The sequence below is a fragment of the Pollachius pollachius genome (assembly GCF_949987615.1).
Source record: "Pollachius pollachius genome assembly, chromosome: 2".
In the NCBI taxonomy this organism is placed as follows: domain Eukaryota; kingdom Metazoa; phylum Chordata; class Actinopteri; order Gadiformes; family Gadidae; genus Pollachius; species Pollachius pollachius.
This window is the reverse complement of record NC_136935.1, coordinates 14634389-14643869: the sequence shown is the minus strand read 5'-3', so window position 1 is coordinate 14643869 and position 9481 is coordinate 14634389.

Below are 9481 nucleotides of genomic sequence, written 5' to 3'. Positions count from 1 at the left end.
GGTGAGAGAGAGAGAGAGAGAGAGAGAGAGAGAGAGAGAGAGAGAGAGAGAGAGAGAGAGAACTCTGCTGCAAAACAGCCCAAGAAACACAGTTCTGTGGAATAATTATATGAGAAGCAGGGAGTGAATCAGGAAATAGCTTTTGGTTTGGGAAACGCAGAAGCCTTGAGGGAACGCTGCCATGCGCTAAGTGAAAACAGCACTTGAAGAAAAGTGAGAGAGCGAGGGAGAATGTGTGTGTCAGAGAGAGAGAGAGAGAGAGAGAGAGAGAGAAAGCAGAATGGAAGCCAAATCGTGATTTTGTCTTTGACAGAGCGATGGCAGGGGAGCCATGTGGTGCGCAAGGCAAGCACCCAGAATTCTTAACATCCCCAAACCCCCCCCCCCCCCCCCCCCCCCCCCCCCCAACCTGATTCTCTCTGCCCATGTCCGTGCTCTGACCCCCGACCCCCCACCCCTAACCTACTCTTCTCTGTGTGTGCATTTGCTCGCCGTCTGGCATACGTTTCCCTCCTCACGACCCTTTTCCATTTTTTCCCCTCCCGTTTTTAATGGGTATCTTCCCAATCAGGAATGTTTTATTGCAGGATATTTCAGCATGACCGCATTGCGTGAGCCCGAGGAGCGCTCCATTCTTAGCACGGCAGCGCTCGCTGTGCCAGGCTTGCCACCGTGTGCCTGCCAAGAAGGGAGAAGGGTGGGGCGGAGCAGTTAGAGTGCTATGGTAGCGTGTGGTTGTGTGCCAACATTAGTTTTCTGGATGGCCACCCCTAGCAGCACCTTCCCCCGACACACACACCCTCCACTCTCGCTTTTTAAGGACACACACACCAACAATGCTAGGGACTGAACTTTGGGAGGAAAAATTGTTGCTACAAGCTGCCTTCCTCAAGACGTGGGGTTTGATGGTTAGTGACAACTAAGGCGCCCACGTTTAATAGGTAGACCCCTCCTCCAGCTCACAGGCCCTAACCCATGACTTCTCTCTCGCTATTCTCTCAGACACCTTGTGTTAAAAAAACACGTTGGTGTTTTTCATTTTTAGGTGCAAAACTCGACAATCACCCTGCGGTCTGAACTGAAAGATGTGTTGTGTTGTTTTGTCTTCCCTCTAACAATGGCCGTTATTGTGCATCAGTGTCACGTTGTGTCGCCTTTTGTTGGACCCGCCGCTTACCTTTAGTTTCACCGAATGTGCGGGGGACTTGTCACATGACCAGCAGTATGCACCAGACGCCGACCCAGTCCATTCACCCAGCGGGAAAGAGCGACGTTTGGTCACTCTGCGAAATGCTCTGGAAGATACAACAACGTTATGACCTATAGAACGTGTAAGGCCCAAATGTGTGTCCCATCTATCCATTATGTCTGGTCGTAGAGAGAGAGAGAGGTGGTCCGTTTAACCAAGACTTTTTTTTTTAAACACAAAAAATAGAGAAACAAGAAACAAATAAACGTCTTGGGTTCCATTGTGATTGTGTTGTGCTGATTCACTCTCCTGTGAGCGCCAGCTTGAAAAGGAAACCGCAAAAAGGAGCGCCTCGGTTTTCCTTGTCCTGTCTGGATGTCTCCTCCCCTCCCTGTGTTCCCCTCCTCAGGCCCAGTTGGGACTGAAGTCGGGAAGAATACTCTGAAACCCCCCCCCCTTTGTGTTGTTGTTGCTGTTGTTGTTGTTGTTGTGGTTGTTGTTGTTGTTGTTGTTGTTGTTGTTGTTGTTGTTGTCAACCCTCATCGTGATGCTTTGCACAGAGCGGTGTCTGTGAATTTGCGATTAACTCGACACAGTTGTCATACTTGGCTGGCGGTCAACGCGCTACATGAGGAAGAGTTTCTCCATTAGGACAGCACAGTGCCTGACGGGAAGCCAGAGGGTTTAAGAGCTTTAAACGCACGCAGAATGAAGTGTACTTTCCTCTGATCGAGACCATCTCCATTTCCCCCTCCATGCAGGCCGCACCGATCTGTCTTCTGCTCTTAGTTAAAATAAATAATATGAAAGAGGAGAAAAGCAAAACTAATGGGCTTAAACCTTCAGTTGAGTTGCTTAGATTGAACACCGAGAGCAAATGCCTGAAGGTTCAGCCGGTCTACATTTAGAAATTTAATAAGATTACTCTGAGTTTCGTCTGTATAGTTTATACATGTTTTCACAACAACAACGACGGGTATTCAAAAAGCAACAATCCCATAACATCCAGGAGCTGGATCAAGTCAGAAGTATCTTGAGGGGTGGTAGCACCCCTCTCTCGTAAGTCAGACGGAATTCCTGATGGCAGGCCGGCTTTGATCACCATGGCAACGACTGGTCCTATATAACAACAATAACAATAAATTCAATTGATATAGCGCTTTTCTCGCACTCAAAGCGCACAACAAATAGGAGCACAACAATAAACAAACGAAAGGAAATGTAAAGTTGACGGGGCTTGGGCTGGTGGGTGATCTAGGGGTAGGCGGAGGAGAAGAGATGGGTCTTGAGGTGGGACTGGAAGATGGTGAGGGGTATGATATGTTGGGGGAGTGTGTTCCAGAGCCTGGGAGCTGCCCTGGAGAAGGCTCTGTCGCCAAGGCTGCGGAGGTTTGTTTTATGTCCTATCGCTGAACTGTAGAGTTGCCCTGGCTGATGGAGGAGGGGGAGGTGGCGCGGGCAGGGGGTGGCTTTCCAAGTACTCCAGGTCCAACGTAAGGTATGTTAACCTTGCAGCCATGCCTGTACGGCAACTACAGTGACATTCCTGATCTCCACGCTGGGAGGACGGAGACACAGAGGGACAGAGGCCTGTTCGGGTGTCGCTTGGGAGGCCAAAATGTACTCTGATGCCAGCACCCAATAGAAAGTAGAACAACTTGAGGCAGGGAAGAGATGTGTGTGTGTGTGTGTGTGTGTGTGTGTGTGTGTGTGTGTGTGTGTGTGTGTGTGTGTGTGTGTGTGTGTGTGTCTGTGTGTGTGTGTAGTCAGAGGTGAGGGGAGGAGGTGAGCCAAATACGCAGGGCTCAGGGCTTACAGAGTAGCAGCCAAGCCGCAATGATACAGTTTAAGGAGAGAGAGAGGGATGGAGGGAGAGAGAGACACCCACACACATACACACACACGCAGAGGGAGGGAATGAAGGGAGAAAGAGGGAGACAGAAAGAGGGCCACCAGGGCACAGGGAGCTACAAAAACACGGCCACACCCTAGGGAAGTAACAAGCAGTGAAAAGGCTAGAAATAGACGGCGGCAGACATATTAGACAGGGGTGTTGAGGGCCGAGAGGGGAGAGGTGGTGCTGCTGGTGGTGCTGCTAGGACAGGGTGGGGGGAGGGGGGCTGATAGGCTGATGATAGATGATGGAAGTGCACAGACTGTCCGAAAAGAGATTTGAAGCGGGTGGATGCAGGAGAAGACGAAGCACAGAAAGCAGGAGGAGGAGGAGGAGGAGGTGGGGGGGATGGTTGTAAGTAACCCACAGAAATTTTCCAACATCTGTGCCAGCGGAGGAGAAGGGGAGGGGGAGCGGGGGGGAAGAAGGGGGGCGGGGGGTAAGTCCAGATGCCGTTCGAGCGTTTACATGCGTTCCAACTTTCCTGAGGCTCGCTTAACAGACAATGTGGGGGAGGTTTGAGATCGGGGGGGCGGGGGGTTATAGGAGAGAGAGAGAGAGAGAGAGAGAGAGAGAGAGGGATAAAGGATGTGGCTGGATGGGTTACATTGTGTGTTTGTCTGTGTGTGTCTGTGTGTGTGCGTGTGTGTGTGTGTGTGTGTGTGTGCGTGTGTGTGTGTGTGTGTGGTTAAGGAGCAACACCCTTCACCAGGAGGGAGGGAGGGATAGAAGGAGTGTGGGTGGTGGTCGACGATTGAGCGAAACGCACTGACGAGTCCTGAGCCCAGGGAGATTGATAACGAGGGGAGAGGGGGATTCATAACCCCCTGACCCCCCATCCCTAAGAACCGGTTCGACTGAGATTCCGAGTATTTTGATGGTGGGCTTGAATGTCCACATGTTCATACTTGTTGGGTAAGTGAGGTTCTTCACTGATTATGCATGGAGCAGCTGCTAGGGCCTCCCAGAACCCTCTGTGACCCAGGGGGCCAATACAGCCCCAAATATGCCATGGCAATGGCCAGCATGTTTTATTGGAGACCCAGCCTAAGAGCAAGGACATCACCCTGCACCCCAAAACCCCAGCCCTAGTTAGCCTGTGTCACCAGGACAGGATGCTCAGTGGCAGGTGTAAAGTACAACAGACGCGTATGAACAGGGCTTGTACAACGGGACATTGCAATGACTGCCTCCATTTCGGAAGTATAGGAGCAAAGGAATGATATGGTAGTAATTGTGTTTAGGTCATTTAAACGTGAAATTATTTGTTGTTATGGGCACATTGTTGTTTGAAACTGCCAGTGTTTTTCATGTGAGACGTGGCAAATCTAAGTGCGATTAGGCCTAGCTGATGGTATATGTACATTGAACTAGGATTTTGTAGTACTACAACGCTCTCGAGCCATCAGAGAATGGCGGAGAATCGTCAACATGAAACCCCAAGATGCATTCTGATGTACAATCCCCATTTCGTTCATGAAAGACACATGCCAGTGTGTTTGTGTGTGTGCGTGTTTGTGTGTATATTCATGAATGTTAGATGACTGACTGCAGGTGTACATCTGTGCAAGGTTAACTGGAGGTCCCTGCACACATTTCCACCACGGACAAAACCTTAAAAGCCAAATATTTCCAGTCCATTTACAGACACTCTTTTCTCTTCTCCTCTGCCTGTACTGTTAAGTGTTGTATTTTAAACCTTCGAAGTCACTCAAAGAGTTCAGATCAGGTTCTCAGAATAGAATCCAGGCCGCTTCGGCCCGGCGCACTGGCAGGAAGGAATGTTTGGGGGTGCTTTTAATATTATACTCATGTCATATGTAGCCATTGTAGAAGAAAAAGTCAGGCCATTCGGCTGACCAGCAACAGACAAGCCAACCATCAACCCTTCCCAAGTTTTGATATGTGGTCAAAACTGGTGAATCAAAGTTTGTCAGGATTGGTGTATATCGTGTGCGCAATCCATTAGCTTACTTAAACTTAGATGATAGCTTCTGCCTAATTCGAGTCATAAATCGACTTTGACTTTACAAACACGCACATTGGAATATTCTAAGATCCTTGGGGTGATTTATTGAGGCCTTTTGGCCAAACAACTCGTGGAAAGCTTTGATTGACCTTTCTATGAGGGGATGGCATGGCATTGAAGAGCCACGTTAACTCCCATGGTAAACATGCTGCTCACAATAACTTTGTGGAAGACGAGAACCAACGATGGTGATAATTCTTAATGACATCGATACGGTTGGGAAATAGAGCAGGCAACAAAAACAGTTTATTCGAGCACAACAGTTCAACGACATCCATTGCGGTCTGTTTGGTTACGCTGAGGTCCACTCTATATATTATCTGCCTGTAACTCTTCAAGTGAGAGACATCCCATGACAATGGGAGACATGGGAGGACTGGTGTGGATCCAGTGGGGTTCAGTTCAGATAAACTCCTTTAAAAGCTCCTACTGCGATAGTGTGTGGAGGGGGAGAGGTTTACGCACCACTGACCAATACATCTAGACAGCTTGAATGATAGTTCTCACCATTGACACGCAGTCAAAAGGCCTGCCAATAACATAACTATTTATGGAGGCTTGGTGTGCCAACCGCCGATTCCAAATCACACTCTGGAGACCCACAGACGGGACTGGATGAGGACTCTCAGGAAGGCAGACAACACCACAGCGGGATCAAACCTTGTGGGATTGATCCGTCGTCAAGAACTTCAAAAACAATGAAGCTCTGGATTTCAAACCCTACAGTAAAGGGAGTTCATGTCTTGCCGGCATCGGGTTGGCATTCAGAGCCACACGGGGCCCTGGAAAAGACTAGGGTGTTTTTGGGGTTACGACGGGTAACAAAGTACTACACTCCCTAGTACACACTCCCCTCCAGGAAGAACCTAAATTATTTATAAGCATTGAGCAGCACATTTGAAACTGATAACCCCACGTGCTATTAATACATCAAGTCAAATGAACAAATATTCAACTGTTTCATTCCAGCCAGCATCTGACTTCAGCCAACCGAAGGAAAAGGGGCCTTTGAGAAACAGGCGAGTCACTGCAGAGCTCTGCAGCCTGGGAGCAGGATGATGGATCGGTGCGTCTGCGATACAGACCTTGGATTAAGAGAGAAAACCTGAAACCAGCCACAGGATCAGTAGCACACAGTAGGGCAACATCTACAAGTATTGGAAACAAAAACAAACGTGCTGAAATAAAATACACTAAAAGCATATAATATATGATAATCACTAAATCAGTTTCACATATTGATTTTAAAGGCCGCAAAGGCTCCCTAGTAATGTTGAAACATTAAAACACTGACCACACTGGGATACACTTAAAGTTTTATTTGGAATATTAAGACAATGAAGCGTAAGCCAAGCACCAATAGTGACAGCTACAAGTGTCCCATCATACGGCTCCTTAAAATGAACAGGTTATACTCCGGGGAAACCAAAAAAAGTGGATTTTGCTTCTTTTTTTGAAGAGGGGAGGTGGTGGTGGATGAAGCACAGAGATACAGAACATAAACGGTGAAACGTGAACATGATAACGTAATTTACACTCTCCAAACCCTCCTGGACAGCAGGAGGAAACGGTAGAAACAGGGCTAAAGAAAAGCAAAGTAAGAGGAAGGAGTCAGGGATAGAGAGAGAAGCAAAATGGAACAGTGATATTCATCTGACGAGAGTGTTCGGTTGGCCCGTGGAGGTGGGGCTGCTGCCCCCTCTTGAGGGGGTGGTGGTGAGGGTGGGTCGGGTGGGAGGGGTTCACGAGGGTCCTTCCTGATTGGTCAGAACGAATAAGGAATAAGGCGGCCCGGGAACACAAGTGGGGCGCTGGAGAATGACAACCGTTGGTTTGTTCCCATCTTTGCCGTCGCCTCAACACCCGCTTCCACACAGCAACCAATGTGCACATACAGCATTTTAAAGTGACAGAGGATTGCAACCATTTTGTCAAGAGTCCACTCCATTGCATATTAGGGAGAAGTAATAATGAAAAATAATGTTTTATTTTACCTTTTAAGTCATACATCACATTATTTTAATGTTTGCATATAGCACTTATCCCAGCTTTCCAAAAGAAATATATATATGGGAAAGAATAAAATTTGTCTTTAAAATAATTAGTCTCGTTTTTTTTCTGTCCTCCGAGCAGCTGAAACTGTGAGTCATAGTGGGGGAGGGAGGAGGGAAACAGGGGAAGTTTACGAGACTCCCGTCCAGCCCAGACCCAGTGGTTTCCTGCCACCAGCAAGGCGCTCATAGTGCAGCTAAAATAAGTGTGGTTCTAACAACACAAGTTTAAAATAGTTAAATTGCAAAGCACCCCCCACCCCTCCCGCACATGAACATAGATCATACATGTAAACACCCATCCTTTGTCTTTCCCATGGTGGGGAGTGGTTGAAGGGTGTCAGTTTCAACAATTTCTCAGGTGGTGGTGGTGGTGGGTTGAGTCACATTGAGAGGCGGTGCTGGCGTCACGTGATCCATGTACACACACACTTACACACGCTCACACACACACACACACACACAAACACTCCTGTGTGCGATACTCTTTTCGATGACACTTGTTCAAGGGTGCAAACAAATAATTAATGCAAAATAAAAAAAATCCCTCCGCCAGACAAAAAACATTATTCACGCTAGAAATGGTGCTACATCACACATGTGGTACGCGTACGTTGTTTCCCATGGGGAAAAGAGGCCAGAGGGGGCCGACTCAACACCTGCCCCCGGGCCAGAGGAGAGGGGCCTTGACCACCAGGATCCAGCTGATCTATCACTAAACAGGCTGTCCATCAAAACACCCCTTCCTCATCATCATCATGTGGCTCTGTCCGTTCACAGACACACACGCTCACGACTAAATAACATCCACTGACAAGTTCATTAGCGTCGCTTCACCTCACCCCACTAACTCATCAGAGACCGACGTCTCTCATCCGAGACCCCACCTTGCTCACGTAGTACACCTCCTTACTCCACCTCAAGCAACCATACCTGATGCAAAAACAATCCATTTAAAGTGCCATTAACTTCAACTAATGCTGGGAACTACTGTAAGCCAGGCCTCAGTCCAGCTCTGAAGACCCTCTCTCTCTCTCGCGCTCATTTCTTCTATGGTAACTAGAGCCTATATGCCATCCAGTTTTGGTGCAAAAACAACCAGCTCCGCACCCCATCGTCACCACAGGTATAGTGTGATTATGGCGTGGAGGAACGCGAACAGGAGGAGTAGGGAGAGGTACGGGGCAGAAAAAAAAAAAATTGAGTCCCTTCTCTGTTACCAAAGACTCAGTCAGCACCTATTAGGCAACACAGAGTGGCCTTTTTAGCACCTGGTAAATTTAGATCGCCCAGAGGTAAATTTAGCCTGCGATTAGCACTGGCGGGTTTGGGTGGGACTCTGCCAGGGAGGGTGGGAGGGGGCTGTGGGTTAAGAGGGTGACGGGGGGGGGGGGGGGGAGGGTCTTTACTCGAAGCACTACCAGACAGGTGGAAGTTCAGGGAAATGGCATTGTTGCCGTGTGCTGTGTGGACTCTGCTGGAAGGCCAGGGGGCGGGGCAATGCAGGTTTAGTGTGTGGTGGCCTGTACCACCTTTACCGTCCAGAAAGTGGTGAGTACATCTATGCAGAGAGCTACTCAAAGGGTCGTTATTACAGAACACGGATGAGACGCTGGGGTCGGCGGTGCCAGTTCTATACAGCCAGCACCAACGGTGAAGGCTTTGCTCACAGAAAGCTTGGGAAATGTAAAGGGGAATAAATGTACTGGTGGTTTAATTAGTTGCTCACTGATTCCATTTAAGGTCTTAATCTTTCAAAGATGGCCTTTTCATTAAATCATTGCCTTGTGGAAATTTCAGCTTTAATAATTTTCTGACGTTAATACAGTTAAAGTTTATATAATTATTTTAGCCATCTTATCCCGCAGCCAAGCTCATGAAAAGAGATCCGTTATTAGTGAGAATACAATCTTAATCCAAATCTTTAGGCCTGGAGCAAAATATAAATAACCACCATCTGTATGCCACCATTGGTCTGGTCAGGCAAAGGGGGGGGGAGATGGGATGGTAGCCCACCCACTGAAGAAGACCAATTTGCCCTCTCCTGGTATCACCTTTAACTCAATAATAGAATTGTGCATTTGAACGACAGAGAGAAAATGGTTGGAATACAATGTCAAACCTTGACATAAAAATCTCCTAAGCTTCAAAAAGAAAAAGAAAAAAAACATAGCACCACTTAATTATTGTTGTTCCATATATATATATATATATATATATATATATATATATATATATATATATATATATATATATATATATATATATATATATATATATATATATATATATATATATATATAAAAAAGTGTGCACCA